The following is an 18,996-nucleotide window of genomic DNA, read 5'->3' as shown; positions in this document are numbered from 1 at the left end:
AAGTTTCTAGACTTGGACAAGATAAATACCAAGAGAACACACTTTTGTTGTTGAATATGGATGACTGCCATCCTATTCTAATAAAGAATTGAAACCTGGGAGATTTTCCTGCCATGTACCCCCCTCAGTGACCATGACAGCAGTTTGCGTGTGGACAGTGGTAAAGCATGTTGTAGTTCTGGTATTTTTCTGACTTGTTGCTGTCTGTTGACCTGCCACATTCCTTAAGAGGATTAGCGTGCACGTGCAAAGTACAGTACAATGTTGGAGTCTGAGCTGATTAAAAAAGCACCAATATGCTTCCACTATTCAAGAAACCTTCAGGTTCTTCATGACACATATGAGAAAAGATGAAAGTTCACTTTCTTAGAAAAATAAACACTCCCTATATAAATAAACAAAGACCTCTATAGCAGTGTAAATTGTTTGTGAAAATGGTTTTACTCGGGAAGAAACAAAGAAAGGATTAACTTGTTACCAGATTAAACAGTTGCTACTGTACATATCTTCTTTCTTTTAATCTATACCAAGAAATTCAAGCTCAAATATTTGGCAATTTAAGTATTACATAGTATTTAGAGGTTTTGCTTTGTTGTCAAATCTGCTAAACATTTCTTAGGAAGGACATAAAAAGCAAAACCATAAAAGAAGACAACAATAAAAAAAAGATACATTAGAATTAAGCAAAACTGAAGACCTCTGCCCTCTATAAGATGCTGTTACAAAATGAAAAGACAAGTCATAAATGGTGATATCTTCAGTATTTGTCAAATATATTTGACAAAGCACTTGTATCAATAATATATAAAGAGTCCTTAAAAGTCAGTGATTCAGTGAGGAAACAAACCCAGTTTTTCAACAATGTACAAAAAATTTTAAAAGACAATTCAGAAAAGATAATTCACAAGTGACAAATACGGGCATGAAAATATATTCAACATCATTACTCATCTGAGAAATGCAAATCAAAACGTAAGTAAGATAATTAAAATCTACTAAAATGACTAAAATCTTAAAAATTGACAACAACATGTGTGAGTAAGAATGTGAAACAACTGGATTTTTCATACATTGCTGATGAGATTACAAAATAGTATAAACGCTTAGGAAAAATAATTTGGTAGTTTCTTATAATGTTAAATATATAGGTATGATAACATCTAACTCAGCCTGAACTAATTTGAACCTCTTTGGGTTTTACATAAAAATAAGTTGTGAGGAGCTCAACTGAAAGATGACTTTGTCTCATAACGAGACAATAACAATGAAATCAGCATAATGAGATAAACTGAGAATATTGTTTGAAGACAAATGTGACAGAACTACTATTTGTTTAGAAAATGACCTCATGTATTTTTGCATAGTTCTCTAGGTATTCTTTTGACAAAGACTAATGGGATTGATCTTATTTATCAGAATAAACAGAAGTAGTCCTACTCCCAAATCTATAACTTGTTTATGATCTTTGCCAGGTTGCTTAATTCTCTGGCCACGAGTAAAACAAAAATGTTAACTTCTTTCTTATCTTCCTTGTGGTAGTTGTAAAGGTAAAATGACGTATGCATATGTAAGTTTTTGAAAATTGTGAAACACTGATTGAATGTAATCAATTATACTCAAACAGCTATTAATTTTATCAAGTTATTCGTATCATTACTATGTATAGTAAAAGGTCTAAAATGATTGAACCCGATTTTCTCTCATCAATCCTTAGGTAATAAACGTCATAATGACTAAATAGTTCAATTTGTAGAAATAAAAGAGGAATTGATATTACATATATGATTATAAAAATGTTTGTTTTGACTTTATTTCAGTCCCCCTGTAAAATAATTCTGTGTAGGGTAAAGTTGCAAAGATTATTGAAAATTTGTTTTATTTAAGTGCTTCAGGACTTTTTCTTTAAAACCTGATGTTCTTATTATATAACTACTTCCCTTGGTTGAAAGAGGTAATAGTCATTATAATACTGCTTTCAAGTTCTATAATATATACCATATGAAAAAACAGGATGTTCAAACAAAATTCTTCCCAAGAGGTGATTGTTAGATGACTCTTTTTGAAATCATGCTTCAATATTTATCCATAAGCTTCAGAGAAAAATTTGGCACATTTATTAAAATCAGTGGGAGAGGGTCACCTAATTTTAGATATGCTGAACTAGACTTTGTAGTTTGCCAATTGTATTAAATCATAATTAGTAAAAATAACAAGAGACCTGCTTTAATGTTTTAAGAAATCCAGTGACCCACAAATGCTGAAATAACAAAACTGGAGATTGAACATTAAAATGGTTCTCAAGTTATAACAATGAATTAGAAGTTAAGTGTTCAGTTTTTACTCAAATTGAAACTCTTCAGCTGCTATTAGAGACTAATTTTTGTACAGTTTCCAGCTAAGGAGTTTTGAAAAACCCAGGGCACATTATTATCTATAAATTCAACACTAATGACTTTTTGACATAATGAATATATGCAGCATAAAAATCTTCTCTTGTTGTACACTTGAAACTAATGAACATTGTGTGTCAACTCAAACACCAAACACATATGATATCCTTCCAATTGTATCTCTTCAAATTGCCATTTCTTCTTACACTCCAAAGATAGGGATAGGGTCCTACTTATCTTTGTGTCACTATCCCTAGAAAAAAAATCAACAATTGTCATATTCCCAAGTGCATAATATTTGAGTCAACAGCCATTCTGAGCTTGAAGGCTCATCTTTAAATATCTAACATACACTATCTAATTTTATCCTCATATAAACACCATAAATTATTTATTAGTTCTGTAGTTCACTTATGACATCAAGTAAACATGACTGATAATATGTACTCCAAGTTCAACTGCAAATTTAACATCTATATTTCTTTAAGTCAATACAATTGGCATTGCAGAAAATATGATTCTGAGAATAAGTTTGAGAAATTATTGCAGAAAGCAGAGAAAAAGCATGACAAAGATCGAATGATAGAAGATTTTACAAGAGTAAGGGAACAAAGACTGGTTTTAAGAAATGTAAGTGACCCTGATATATTTTTTTTTAAGTGACCCTGATTTAGAAACAAAAGCAAGAAAAAGAAGCAATAATCTGAAATAACTGAAGAAAATCTTTTCCAGATTAAAAACTACGAATTGATATAATATGTATATCATATCAATAGTAACATAACTCAATTGAAGCATTTACTGTGTTCTATACAAACACCTATAAAGTATACTCTTTCTAAAATAATTCTTTGATAAAAATGAATCATGAGGGAAATATAAAAAAAAATCCTATGAAAATCTAGAGAGGAAATAATAAATTTTGTCCAAAGGAGCAATATTCTTATTGGTTTCAGCTACCTCCCTTCCAACATTAAATTTAAGAAGATATATGGCAATCATTAAAGGATTTGGAGAAGAAAGGGTTTTATACATGACTGCTAAAAAAAAGTCTATGTATTCACTAAATAGGTCCCTCTTTTGTGCACCAGCTATGTTTCCAGACTCTCTCTTGGTTATACTGGGGACATACGACTGAATTCCAGTCAGTAGAAGGTGGAAGAAATTTATATAAGGTAATTCTGGCTCATAAAAACCTCCTATGGAATCAGTCAGTCCTCTCCTGCTTTCTGCAGCAAACTGAAAATCTGCTCATATGACTCAGCTACTGATTTGAAGAGCCTCAGCATCCCTGAATCACTGCAAAGGGAAAAACAGAGCTGCAATTGTACTGTGATGTTGAAAGGAATAAACGTGCTGTATTAGTGTCTTATTGCTGCTGTAACAAATTGCCATAAATCTCATGGCTTAAAAAATAAAATTATCTAACAGCTCTGGAGGCCAGACATCTAAATGGTTCTCACAGAACTAAAATCAAGATGTTGGTCCATCTGCACTCCTTCTGAAGACGTTAGGGGACAATTCATTCCTTGCTTTTTCCAGCTTCTAGAGGCTGCCCATGTTTCTTAGCTCATGGTCACCTCACCCCACCTTCTGCTTCTCTCATCACATCTCTTTCTTGACTCTGACCCTCCTGCCTCTCTCCTATAAGGACTCTCATGATTAGTCCTGGATAATCTTTCCATATCAAGAGTCTTCACTTAATCATATCTGAAGATTCCCTTCCGCCATGTTAACATATACAACAGGTTTTGGGAATTAGAATATGGACATCTTGAGGGGCCACTATTCTGCCTACCAAACTTGGATTTATACAATCACTAAGATTTGAGAGCATATTTGCTACTCTAGATTTGGGGCATATTTGCATAGCCTCACCTATTAAGACTAATGAACAAAACAAGTTTTTCTCTAGCAAAATGTTAATATGGGAACAGATAAGTAATGCTGCAACTATGTCATGCATATTCCCTCTCTTTAAAACTATTGAAAATATACTCTTTTATTTGAGATATAAAACAAACTTTCCAATTCAAGACTGTGGCCGTGACTGAAACTGACTTTCTTTATCAGGCACTGACCTCAAATAACAATTTGTACGCTGTGTCTCGGCCGACTGTTACTCTTCCACCTCTGTTTCATTCCCCAAACCAGAAATCTGCCTGCTAGGATACATCCTTCTGTTCATAATTTATTCTACATTTTTTGTTTTGACATCTATGAAAAAACAAGCTGGTACTGTCCTATAACCCATAATTGCTAAATCTGGTTCAGACTTTCACATGAGTAGGACATTCTTATTGAAGAATTTCTAAATTAAAAAACAAATTTCTTTCCTCACAGAATTCAATGAGGAAACATTATAACTACCTTCTTTGTCAAAGAAACTGCGTGATAATATTCTACATGTTTAAATCCTATGGTAAATCTCTTGCTTCATATGGTAAATGACTGTTTCATTCTAGCTTTCTGGCAGTTACCATGTGTCCTTTTGTTAATTCTCTTTCCATATATTTTCTTCTGTTACCGTATTCGTCAGAGCAGTTTGACGGCCTTAGCAAACAATTCCTATTTTTACTGGCTTAAAACAATATAACTTTTTGTCTGTTCATGTCATGTTCCAAAGCAGGTTGGCACTCTGGGAGGCTGTATTAGTCAGCTCAGGTTGCCATAGCAAGTACCTTAGATTGGGTGGCTTAAACAACAGAAATTTATTTTCTCAAAGTTCTGGAGCTTTTAATTCTGTGATTGAAGTTCTGGCTGATTCGAGCTCTGGGAAGAGATTTCTTCCTGGCTTACAGACGGCTGCCTTCTCATTGTGTCCTCACATGACAGAAAAAGAACTCTGACTTTTCCTCTTCTTATAAAACCAACAATCTTACTGGTGACAATTGTCCACATTTATCCTTAATTACCTTTTGAAAACCCTATCTCCAAATATAGTCACGTTGGAAATTAAGGCTTCAACATATGAATTTGGGGAAACACAATCTATGACATAACATTTTATTCCTGTCCCCCAAAATTCATGTCTTTCTTGCACAGAAAATATATTCATTCCACCCTAACAGCTCCCAACAACTTAATGGATTGCAGTATCAATTCTGAAGTCTAAAGTCCAAATTGCTGTCAAAATATCACCTAAATCAGGTATGGATGAGACTCAAGGTAGGATTCATCCTGAAGCAAAATATGTCTTCAGCTGTGAACATGTGAAAGCAGACAAGTTATGTGCCTCCAGAATACAGTGGTGAGACAGGTAAAGGATAGACATTCCCATTTCAAAAGGGAGAAACTGGAAAGAAAAATGAGGTGATGGGTCTCAAGTAAGTCCAAAACCTTACAAGGTAAATTCCATTAGATCCTAAGGCTTAAGAACAACCCATTTTGGCTAAATACCCAGTTCTCCCAAGCCACTGAGGCAGTGGTGTTATCTACAGAAACCATGGGGCCAGGGGTTAGTTGCTGGGGTCTCTGCCTTGTGGGGGCATGCCCTCAAAGCTCTATGGAAGCCCCACCTCCAAGGATTTGCAGGGTGGTCCAACCCCAAAGGCTGCAGTTAAAGGCCATGTGGCCTGTTAATACTGAAGCAATGGTCCCACCCTTTGGAACTCAGAGGATAGACTTGATGATCTCCAAATTTCCTTTAGGGTCACTCTTCCCTTTTTTGAAGAATAGTGCACATCCACAGTCAAATAACTCTTTGGTCCAATCCTGTAGGATCTAAAAAGTCCAATGGCTTTCCTTCATTTTGTCTCACATTTTCTGTCCGCTTCAACCCCAACTGGCGGTGACTGAACCAGTATAATCCCATCTCTATTCCTGGCTTCTTACCGAGATGGCTGAGTAAGTCCATGAGTCACACACATAATCGCTTTATCAAATGGTTGTTTGGCCACACCCTTAGTGTTCTCAGAACAAGCCTTCTCATTTTTTGAATATTTATAGATTGAGAGTGTTCCAAATTTCCAAGTTCTGGTCCCTTTTTGCCTAACAATTTTTTTCCACAAGTCATCTCTCTTCTTTCGCATTTTACTATAAGCGGTAAGGAAGATCCAAGCCGCACCTTCAATACTTGCTTAGAAATCTCCTCTGCTAACCATCCAATTTTATGGCTTCTACTTTCTGCAAAACACTTGATCACAATTCAGCCAAGTTCCTTGCCAATTTAGAACAAGGATCACTTTTCCTGAAATTTCTAATAACCTATTCCTCACTTTTTTTTTCCCAAGACTTCACAAGAATGGTGTTTAATATCCGTATTTCTACCAACATTCTGCTCATAATAATCCAGGCTTTTTCTAGCATGCACTTCAAAACTCCTCGAGCATCTACCCATTATTCAGTTCCAAATTGATACAACAAGTACCACAGACTGTGCAATAGACTCTTGTGTCACCTCAAATTGCATGTGTTGAAATCTTACCCCCCCCCCAGGATGCTGGTATAAGAGATGGGGCCTTTGGGAGGTGACTAGTTTGTGAGTGTGGAGGCTTCATGAATGGGTTTAGTGCCCTTATAAGAGGGACCCCAAAGAGCTCTCTCACCCTTTCTACCATGTGAGGATTCAAGAGGTCTATAACCCAGAGGAGGGCTCTCATCAGAACCTACCCAGGCTAGTACCCTGATCTCAGATTCCCAGTCTCCAGAACTATCAGAAATAAATTTCTCTGGTACCATGGTATCCATGGTTTTTTTTTTTGTTTACCTGGCTTGCCCATCTCTGGGACTTCTCTCCCCAACCACGGTCTTCTTGCCAATACATTTCTGGTAAAAAAAAAAAGTATCACTTTAGCTTGTACTGGAGTGAGCTGCAACATTGACATTTTGGCTCTTCTGCAAGAGTCGGGTTTAGTGCTAGATCAGGTATTATGAAGGCACTGTAAGCTGTTTCTTTGCTTTAAAAGTGTTATTGTATGTTCAAATTTATTTAACTCTGTTTAAAAGAGAAAAGTTACTTTATGACATTTGATTTTAACTTAAGTACAAATAGTATTTATAATTCATTGTGGATATAATTTGATATTACTAGAGGGTCCTGCGATTCTATGTAAAAATGCATTTAAAGTTCTCATTAAATACAAAAGCAGGCGCCTGGGTGGCTCAGTTGGTTAAGCGACTGCCTTAGGCTCAGGTCATGATCCTGGAGTCCTGGGATCGAGTCCCGCATCGGGCTCCCTGCTCGGCAGGGAGTCTGCTTTTCCCTCTGACCCTCCTCCCTCTCATGCTCTCTCTCTCTCATTCTCTCTGTCTCAAATAAATAAATAAAATCTTTAAAAAATAAATAAATAAATAAATAAATAAATAAATAAATAAATAAATACAAAAGCGACATTATCAACCTAAAGAACACATCTTTTTTATGCATTTTGGACTTTTGCCTACACAGGGCCAGTATAAATTATCCAGGAAGTGTTTCCACAGTATTAATATGTTCTCAAAGAAGGTTTAACTTAATCCAATTGGGATATCAAAATTTACATGTCATTTAAAAAAAAATATCTCCCCCAAAATATTAATATTAAATTAGTATATTGTATCAAATAGGACCCTCATATTAGGTGTCAAAGTAAAAATACATGTATACATGTAGTTTTATATTTTTTTTACTTTATCTTTTGTCAAATATATTTCCATATATCTTTTATATATGGTAAAAGAGAAAGTGAGGCACATTAAAATTTTGAAAGTTTATTTGAGCATACATTGATTCGAATAAGCCAGCACCGAACCAAAGGGAGCTAGGAGCATTCCACTGATGGGAGCCAAAGACAAGGTTTTTATACAGAAGAAACTGAAGCAAAGCAAGGGAATGATTTGATTGGCTATAGCTTAAGCCTTTGTCTCATTTGGGAAAACCTATTTCACCGCTTGTGATTATTTTTTCTAAGTTTCATTGTCTCAGAATCCAGCGCATTGACCCTGGCTTAGGTTTTGGTTTGCTTACATGGGCTACTAAGGCATAAGAACCACTTCAGTCTAGGGGCACCTGGGTGGCTCAGTCGTTAAGCGTCTGCCTTCAGCTCAGGTCATGATCCCAGGGTCCTGGGATTGAGCCCCGCATCGGGCTCCCTGCTCGACGGGAAGCCTGCTTCTCCCTCTCCCACTCCCCCTGCTTGTGGTTCCCTCTCTCGCTGTGTCTCTCTCTATCAAATAAATAAAATCTTTAAAAAAAAAAACAAAAACACTTCAGTCTAATTGCTTCCTTGTTTGATTACTTTAACATATATAAATGTATAATTATATAAAATCTTAAATTCCAACATTAATCAGAGTTAATTATATCTTCCTACAATTACTATAAAGTCATCAATAAAAGCTTTCCCCAGTCACATGGCTTGGAAAGGCACCTCAGGGATGTGTATGTGTGTGTGTGTGTGTTGCATTGGAAATTATTCCTATAGCTAATTTATCAATAGAGCAAGAATTTTTATGTTTGTTGCATACAAACATAGTAAAAGTTTGTATTTTGTATTTATATCAGGCCTTATATAGATGAATAATTCAAACTCACCATCACATTTACTTCTCTCAATCATCCTGAGAGGCACAAATAGCAAGTAGTATTTTTTTTCTACATAAGGAAGCAGTTTCATAGTAGTTCAATGATTTATGCAAAACCATCCCATTACACCTGGTGGGTTGAGAAAGAGGGAGGATAGCTGGACCGTCTTCTCTGAGATCCATACCCTTCCTTCTGTTTTGCTGCATTTTACAGGAAACCCCATTGGGTGAGGGTGGGGAGCCCTTGCCCTCTGGCTTCCAGGTGGGGGCTGCCGTGGGAGACTGGAACCAGTGATGAATGGTAGAGGAAGGAGAAGCAGGCTCTTCCCTGTTCTCTGTGCTCCTGTGGTGTCTCTGGTTGTAGTTGGTTCCTCGGAGGCTGCAGCCTCCGCGACGGAAAATAGAAATCCGTCACGAATGCAACAGCTGTGAGGCAGCCCTGACTTCTGGACTCTGGTAACGCCACCTGTTTCTATTGCCCTTCCAGTCCGAGGGTGACAACAGCTTCCTGCTGTCGTTAATTTCTGGGTGGCCTCACTTGCAGCTTTAACCATTTTCCTGTATCAATTAACCTAACATAGTTTGGTTTTTCTGCCTAGATCCTAATGGCCATCTGAGAAATACCAACAATGATTTCAACTGTGAAAGTATTCATCTCAACCCAGTTTTTCTGTTTCATGAAATAATACCCTTTGCTTAAAATGAGGAATAGCTATATTTACTGTTCATTATGTATTATTGATATAAACCGTTCGGACTTATTGCTCCTGTTTTTGAGTTCCTAAAAGTGTTTTCTATTACACCCCTTTGATTAAGATAAGGCACTTTGTGTAAAAACAAAACAAACAACAAAAAAATTGTGTCATGATTAAGGTCAAGGAGTTAATGTAATCCTTGCTCTGCCTTTCAGAAGCTGTAGGACCTTGAATTACTTTGTCCCTGGGCCTGGGTTTACAGGGATAAGCCTGAGCCTGATTCATAAGCACTAATAAAAAGTAACAATTTTTAAAGATTTTATTTATTTATTTATTTGTTTGTTTGTTTATTTGAGAGAGTGAGAGAGCACAAGCAGGGGAAGCAGCAGGCAGAGGGAGAGGGAGAAGCAGGCTCCCTGCTGAGCAGAGAGCCCGATGCGGGCCTCGATCCCAGGACCCTGGTGGGCAAGGGACAGGTGAGACTAGGTAGGGAGAGATAGACAGGGGGCTACGTGATCAGGCTCACTGAAATCCCAAAAATGTGGAGGTGTGGGAAACCAGAGATAAGGGGACAAATCAGACCACCCTACCCTAGGACCACCTTACCCTAGGCATGTGGGGTGGGTCGTGTGGGGTGTTTGTCTTTATGATAATCACCTGTGACCAACAAGGAATAACAGACCCTAAAAAAGAAGTAAGCCATTGATGGTGTTATCACTAGTCCTTGCTCAATGGTAATATCAGTAGAAATGTTAAAAGGATTTAAGTTCCCTGGTTAGCTTTCTATAGAAGACCAGCCCTAAAGGCCCTCATGGGCAACCCTGTTGGGACCCCTTTCACTCTTAGCTTTTTCTGTAACTTCACTTAATAAACTTTATCGCTTTACTCACTCTGTTGTCCTCGAGATTCATTCTTTGACTCCACAAGACAAGAACCTAGCTCTCCCACATCACTGGGATTATGACCTAAGCCAAAGGCAGATGCTTAACCGACTGAGCCACCCAGGCGCCCCAATAAGTAACAATTTTTAAGGTTTAATTCGAGAATTCAGAGTAAAGCAAAATTATTGTAATTGACATAAATACAAATGTAAAACTATTTATTTTGGATTGTGAAAATTTCCAAATCATTTGTATACCTATGTGTATGTATATAGTGTGAATATATAGTTGTATATCATATGTATATATATGTAACACATCTTTTTTATGCATTTTGGACTTTTGCCTACACAGGGCCAGTATAAATATATATATGCAATATCATTGCACAGTGCAATTGAAATACACTTTTCTAAGATTTTTAGATTTTAAACTTCAGGAACTTAAGAAAAAAATATGAGTCTATACTTTTAATGCTTTAAAAATATACATTTTTTGATTATAACAAATTAATTTCAAAATGTTTGTAAGGAAGCATTTTGCAACTGAAAAATGTATTCTTAAGACTGTATTTTTAAAAAATCCAGCAAAAGATCTAATTACCCTGGATCTACATGCTAAGGTCTAAAGATAATGTAGAAAACTATTTGGGAAATGTAAGATAAATTAGATAATTTTTGTAATGTAACTAGTTTTAGAGATAACCTAAATTATAGCAGAATGGTCCTGATTCAGTTATCTCTAAGATCCTAATTTATTTATCTGTTCCAGTATTGTGTCCTTAAGGATCCTTTTACAATCACCCGCAGAAGTTTCTTTTAAAAAATGCTGATGATGTATCTGAGGAAGGATGACTTCTATCTAAGTTTTGAAAGAAAGAAAAGTCCCAAAGCAAAAAGCAAGAAGCAGAGTAAAACAGAGGTTTGGGGGAGAAGTCTACAGATAGAATTAGATAGAAACAAATTCTATTTTTCCTGTGTCAAACATGAAAGAAAATACAAATGATGAAGACAACGATCTCCCTAACTATGAAAAATCATTGAAATTTCAGGAACTATTACAAAAAGCAAATTTCAAGCTCTGAATGACAAAAAAATTAGTGGTCAGTGGGGACCTTAAATTAGTGAAGGATCCATTTATTCCAGCTACAGCTGACTTCCATATTGTAGAAACTTACTATTCATTCCAAATATACATTATTCTAAAAATCAGATTTCAAAATTTAGCCAAAATGGAACTCGAAAGAACATTATGTAACATCACTTCTTGTTTCAATTCCCTCAAGAATCCCTAGGCTCTGTATCAGTAAAGGCTACATATGTGGGATAAGGTTTTGAATGTATACAAAACACAAACGTTCACTGTAACAATAGAAATCCTTGATTTGCCCTTTTATTATGTACCCACTGCATTTATGAAGATCTATAACGGAGCTCTGTAAATCATCCAACAAACTCCAAGGGTAGGAGTCTTTGTGGAATTCAAGATGTTAATATTTCCTTTCTAACCAAATTAACTCCACATGTTTTCTGCTGCAACTAATCTCTTTCCTGTGGAATTAGGCATGGTCTGACTCATTCTTTATTTTTTGAACATGACAATTTACTCCAGAGTAGCTCTCATGTCACATAGCCTCAAGCTCCCAGCCATTGCTGGATAAACAGCATCCTTGCTGATCTTTGTAGCAAAGGTGTGGAATTATGGGAAACATCCTTACACCACTAGTGTACCAATCATCTCCTAAATGGCATGCTTTAGTTAGCATGTGTCTGGGGGAAATAATTTCTTAAGTGTTTACAGAAATTTCAGATGCATGAAGTACCCGCAAACATATCTGAAAATAACAAGACTTATATTAATTGATAATGTCTTAAATGTCAGACCTTTATCTCTACTTACAATATTGCTAACCCTAACAAGTTAAGGTGGATAATATAACTCCCATTTTGAACATGAGGAGACACAGTCACACACCTAATAAGTAATCGAGCAGAGATTCAAACCAACTATCCTGGCTCCAAAGTCAATGGCTTCGAGATGCAGCATATCCATCATTTGCTTCTCAAAATGGCTTATGCAGAGGCAGAGTAGAGATCACTGTGACTACTTAGATTTATGAACCAACGCTCAGAAAGGTGAAGTGACTACTAGGGCCTCAAATCTTAGAGGTAGAGTCTGGACTACAATGCCCAGTCCCGTGTTTGTTCTCCTCCATCACTTAATTCACTTAGAGAATTTAGCCAAAGTCCCCTCAGACAGAGCCTCCTTAGGTAGAATGGAAGGATAAATGGTAAGGGGAGAAAAAGGAGACAGGTAAGAACTGAAGCGTGAATACTTGAAGAGCAGAATCCGCAAGCAATCTGCCTCTGTACCCATAACACCTAGCATGATGTCTTGAACATAGTGATAGTAGGTATTTAATAACAATAAATAAATAGATAAGTAAACAAAGTGAATAAAAATAATAAAAGAACTATTGGTGGATTTGGGTTTTTGTTTTTTGTTTTGTTTTGTTTTGGTTTGGTTTGGTTGGTTGGTTGGTTTGCACACTAAAGAGCTTGCTATATGTTATAAGGATTATCTGACTGGGTATCTGGACAGTTTGATTGAGTCCTATCCCTCCTCTCATTTAAGCTGTTCTAGGAAATTGTCTTCATCTCTGGGCTTGATTTCCATCATGCATATAATAAAGGGGTTACATTAAGTTTTCAAATGTTTTCAAACCAAAGTGCACCATCCGTGGATAATCCACAAATGGGGGATTAACCTGTTCTTCAGAGGCCTTTCCACTGTAGGACAAGATCTGGTCATAGAATTTCTGGCCATAGGAGGATATCCATTGTATTATGTGTGTGAGCTCAAAGGTTTTCAGTAGCCTGGTGGAAGACAGCAATAAAACGTCCCATGCCCTTGATGTTTACAGAACACCTATATGTTTTGTCACCCATTCTTTCTTTCAGCAAGCAATTGTTAAAGGGCCTTTATATTAAAGTGCTGTATTAGCAAGACATTCAAAACAATAATAACTGGTCTTCTCATTGGGTTACATATGAGGTGCCAGGGAGAGAAAAGGGAGTGCTTAACGGGATTTCTCAGTGAATTGGAAAAGTTAACATTTGAACTTGAAGGGAGAGTAGGAGATAATGGAACAGCAAAGATACAGAGCTGCCCTGGCCAAGGAAATAGCATGACATGATGTGTTTGGGGCACAGCCAATGTGGAGAGGATCAAGAGAATGGAGGCAGATGAGCTGAGCCCTGCAGGGCCTTGCATACCAATCTAAGTTGTCCTATTATCTTGTGGATTATAAGCTATCACTTAAAAACTTTCTCAAGGAGAGTGACATAATTAAATTTACATTTGAAAAATCAATATGGCAGCCAGTGGAGGGGAAAGAGGATGCATGGATAGAAAAGAGCCCAGTGACTGCAATGAACAAAGCAAGAAAGACTGAAGACCTGAACCGGGATTGTCTTTTTAAGGATGAGGTGTTACGTGACATTGTGCCGCACTCAACACAATTCAAGTTTCTTGTCATTGCCATCCAAAGAATAACTTAGTATGATTTATATTGAAAGAAATTTTATCCAAAAAAATCAAATGTGAGAAAAGCCAAAAATGTGACTAAATAAAAACTAATACAATTACACTAATCCTTTGAGACAATACTGCTATATTGTCTTCTTGATGACATGGATGCAGATGTTCTAAAGTAGAATGAGACGTACTAGAACCCTATATTGGCAAGGTACAAACTCAGCGGTATTACACTACTCTAAAAACAGACTTTCAGGTCACTCCTTATTTGTTGGCTTTCATGTCCTATTTGATTTGCTTGACTTGGAAGAAATCAAATATTCAGCCTATCACTGTAGATTTTTTACTGCAAATGTTTCAGTTCAATTTACTAAATTATTAGATTTTGCTCAAAAATTATCTGAACGTATTTTTACTTTAAATTTAAAATTCTTTGTTTTCTAATTCATGCTTAAACCTTCACCCACTGCCTCTTCCCTCTTTCTCCCTCCCTCTCTCTCCCCCTCTCTCTCTCTCCACCAAGACCAAGGTTTATATTTCACTGCTTTTCTGCCATGGATCAGAATCTCCAAAACAGGTACATAAATCATAAATCTAGAGCCTGCCTTAACCTCTGATTTTTTCCACTTCCACTAATACCCTTAGTGGTTATTCCAGAGCTGCCATGGGCACCCCAAAAATCCATTTTAACTTCCCTTATTTGAGATCATAATGACCAAGATCAGAGCAACCATGCATGATGAACAATCCAATAATTAAAATGTAAAAGGTACTGTCATCAGAAATACAAGAAAAAATAATTCAAAGTGAGAGAAAAAGCAGGAAAGTAAGATATAAGAAGTGATTGTATCTATCATGAAGTAGTTGTTTGTGCCAGAAAAAAAAATAAAATACAACATTGCAGGTCACTCTTTTGCCTACAATACAATCATTTCTGTAAATATGTGTTTTGACATATATAGTTCAACTACATATAATGGATTAGGAGAAAAAAGGAGTAGATTTCTAAGTACAGACTGGCAGCCATGAATTCCCTAAATGGAGAGTACATTGGGAAAAAGAAAAGTTCTAATACTAAAAAGAGTGTTGTGGTCTATAACTAATATTTTATTATATTTCTCTTATTCTATTTCCAGTTTTAGTAAGTTTAGATGGAACATGATTTTAAAAATATGCATATTATACTTTTAAAAGTTATTTTATCAATAAATACTTCTTATCTAGTTAATTTTTCCCCACTTTCTTCCTGACCAAACTTTTAAATAATTTTATTCATTTCTCTCTTTGGGGTTCACATTTTAGATGCCTTTGATCAACAATTTCCCCAAAACATTCATAGGTATATGTAAATTCTTCAAACACTACACCAGCTTCCAAAATCTTCCATAAATGCCCTGCAGGCTACTTTCATCCTTCCACTAATGAGATTCACAGATTTTGAAAAGACAGTCCGGTTGGTACTAACACAAACCTAAATAAAGAGAGCTCCCTTCCAGTATTTCATCATATATGATGACTCTAAAATTACATATTTCTTTTTTACTAACTCTCATTTTACTTGGCAATGCCCAGATGATTTGATTTTTATTTCCCATCACAGGTAGACCTCTGATGGTATAACCGTATTTTAGGTTCGTCTCTCATTTGAAGTTGATTATTTTCATCAAGTAGTATGAATTCAATAGCTCTGAAGTCAAGGTAATGGATGAGTTTACTGAAAACACAACTGCGTCTCTCATTCTGCTAGCCAAAATATACTTGAAGATCATAAACATGAAACTCCAGACCTCAACCTGCTTCTGGGAAGGCAAGATGAATGTGCCCTTGGGAGTGCGACACTCAGAGATATGGTAAATTACCTTGTCGAAGCACTGGCCAAGAGGTACTGTGGGAAAGCTCCAGGAGCACTTGAGGTACGTGAGCTAATTTGTTTCCCAAGGGCTTGTCTCTCAATGGCTTGGCTGTGGGCCTGCTAAAGGGAAAAAGAAATTGTGTTTCTTAGCTCCTCTCAAAATTGCACATATTTCCACTTTTGAAATCTTGTTTTATTCCCATTCAGTGGTTATCAAAGTTACCAAAGCCAGATGACTATACAACTTACTGTGGGAAAACTGTTTAATTTACATTTATCATGCACATACAATGTCATGATTTTCTGTATTATATAGGCAGCCTACAGATGATTAGATCTTTAGGTGAAATGCGTGTGGGGTGTGTGTGTGTGTGTGTGTGTGTGTGTGTGTGTGACTGTCAATAATCAGCCATGTTCCATACAGGATAGATTTTTCGTATGATACAGTTTACTATTAAAGGAGACAGAAAAGTATTATGGAAGCCTATCCTTATTCTGAATACATAAATGAGGATCTACTATGTGTAACTCACTGTACTTATTAGATATTCCTGAACAGAGAGGTAAAATAAGTCATTTTTAGACCAAGTAAATTTAATATAACTTAGCACATTATTTTAAAGGGTTTTTGTTGTGTTTTTTGGAGAAAGGATTTATATTATATGTATTTTTAGAAAAGTGATTTTGACTTAAGGCCAACAATATACTTAACTTATATATAACGTAAGGTCATACACTCTACCATTTGTTTCTTTAATTGACTTCTAACTCTAGTTAAAAATAAAAAAATAAGTGTTCTCTTATAAGGACATCTAAAAATGCTTAGGGATGGTCCAAAATTCTCAAATGTGTTTATAAGTTTGGTCTTACAAGAGATATGAAGTAATCACAACAATTTTCACCATTCATACATCTGACATTGAATCACATACTAATCAGACCCCTGGCTGAGCTTTCATGTAATTGAGGGTTCAACTATTATGCAATAAGCTGGATTCTAAATCTTCTTTTTCCAACTTCTTCCCAACCAAAATATATTTAATATGTCATTTGTCTTTCATTATACCCAAGTTATTTTCTGAGCAAATTCACTGGTTGAACAATATTTCCACACTAAGGTGTTAATGATTTGAAGGCCAATGAAATATAAATTGAAAATAATTGAACCCTCAGCTACTGAGGAGAAGAAATATTTTAGAATTAAAGGATTTTTTTTTTTGGAGGGGGGTGATTCTTGATGCCCTGGAATTCCTATAATCTAATTGCCCACCTGTAAAAAAAAGATATCTTTCTCTGGTATGTGACAAGGAAAATTGAGTTTTGTTTTGGGACATATTTTCCTGTCTTCTTCCTGCGCCCCAAGAAAATTTTGTATATTTTAGGACTAGATTGCTTCTTTTTGCTATGTTTTCTAGCTTTAAAGAGATTTCAAATATGAAGTGTTCCCCGGAAGGAACAAAAATAATCCCAGTTCACAAAAGTCATACATTTGAGGATGGCAGTCAATAGGCAAAATTTCATCACATTGCAACTGCAGCGGATGGGGCATACTGTAGCTCATAATTATCTAGAACTCCAGGAGAAAAGGAACAACAGGAAGACAAAGATCAACCTTGGTTTCCTTATCTCAGGATGAAAAGTTTCTGTCAACATGATCCCAAATGGGACTTGATGGCCATGACCCATTTGTGCTGTGTTCCATGGTACCCAGAGGTGTGAACATCTGGTTCAGGGAAATCTTCCTAGAAGAGGGAAAAACCCCTGGGGAGCACATGAGCAAACTGGCTGCACATTGTACATCATAAGCATTCACTGAGAAATCTCTGAGAACATGCACAAACAATAAGGCTTAGATAAGGTTTTCATACTAGCAACAACTAAACGAATGCTTTTTCCTGGATAATATAAAATTTGAAACGAATCTATTTTCTTTTTTCTTCTTTGACTGCCAGAGAGCTCAGAAAGCTAAACCTGTAGACCTAATTTCAGTAACTATTTAGGAAATTATAGCATGTTTATATCCTTCCACAGACATTTCCTGATATGTTCTTTGTATCTTCTAACTCTATTTTCTATGGGCCTAAATTATTATTTTCTTTTTTTCCTTATTTTGTTTTATTACTTTATATCTAATGAATTGCTGCAATCTCTTTGAAGGATTGAAACAAGATATTCAAACCTATCTCGATCATTAACAAAATAAATACATAATAACAAAATTCTGCTACTGTCTTGCACTGCTTCTTTAGAACGACTCAAATTAAACTAAGAAGACTTGGTCAAATTAGCAATATTTTTGCAACAATAAAAACCAATTCTCTATATCCCATTAGTTGATCCTAACTATAGAGAGGAATATCCTAAAGTTGCTAAGCCCAGTTGTGATTAAGATCCTATATAATGGAAAGTACAGGACATAATTGGCTTTTTTTTCTCTTCCTCGACTATTCCAGTCAGTATTCCAGTATTTATATCCCAGTAATTATTACTTAATTCCTCCTGGGGAGACTTGGCTTTTGACCCCTCCCATGCAAAAATGACCAGACTGAGGATACAAAGATTTATTTTTTATTGTGTATTATAATTCAATATCTTATTATATATAATTATATTATACTACATTATATGTATTTAATGTATTTAATATAATGTATTTAGTATAATATAGTTAATATAACACTGTTAGTATAATTTACTTAGTATATATAATATATATCTTAAAATATATTAATAGAAAGATGGAAGTCAGTTTCTTCCTTGCAAATGTCTCTACTTACCTTGCATCCTTTAGATTTCTTGATTTCCTGCCCCCTTTTCCTCTCTCATTTTAACTCCAAAGCTTTAGTAAATAAACAGCATGATAAGGGAGATACTTATTATTGATGAGCATATTTTTTAGTTGAGTATGCCTTCAGGACAGTCACCAGACCAAAATATCTCATCACCAAGAATAGCCAAGTTGCTACCCAGAGCCAGGAAAACTGATACTGATTCACATGAGATAATGTTGCCTGGGCAAGGAAGAGAACTAGAAATCGCCCTCTGTACCTGAGCCAGCTTAGAGGCGGTGGTGTTTTGCCAGGAGCTAGCTCTGGAGTTGCACGTACCCCCATGCGAACCTCAACTCTGCTTCTCAA

The 18,996-nt window shown here is 35.9% G+C and overlaps 1 long non-coding RNA gene across 1 annotated transcript; it reads right to left on the bottom strand.

The window, feature by feature from the left end:
- Positions 1-427: 427 nt before the first annotated feature.
- On the bottom strand, positions 428-18,778 carry LOC123863248 (uncharacterized). The gene is made up of 4 exons (XR_006795487.1): positions 18,637-18,778; positions 15,867-15,979; positions 7,099-7,157; positions 428-2,643 (listed from the first exon to the last, which is right to left on the bottom strand). It is a non-coding gene; the product is annotated as an uncharacterized LOC123863248 (long non-coding RNA).
- Positions 18,779-18,996: the final 218 nt, after the last annotated feature.

The sequence above is a fragment of the Mirounga angustirostris genome, unplaced genomic scaffold, assembly GCF_029215605.1.
Source record: "Mirounga angustirostris isolate CCGP_5_RB_7025 unplaced genomic scaffold, mMirAng1.0.hap1 SCAF_1, whole genome shotgun sequence".
Classification (NCBI taxonomy): Eukaryota; Metazoa; Chordata; class Mammalia; order Carnivora; family Phocidae; genus Mirounga; species Mirounga angustirostris.
The sequence above is the reverse complement of the archived record's forward strand: the minus strand, read 5'-3'. Positions and strand labels throughout refer to the sequence as shown.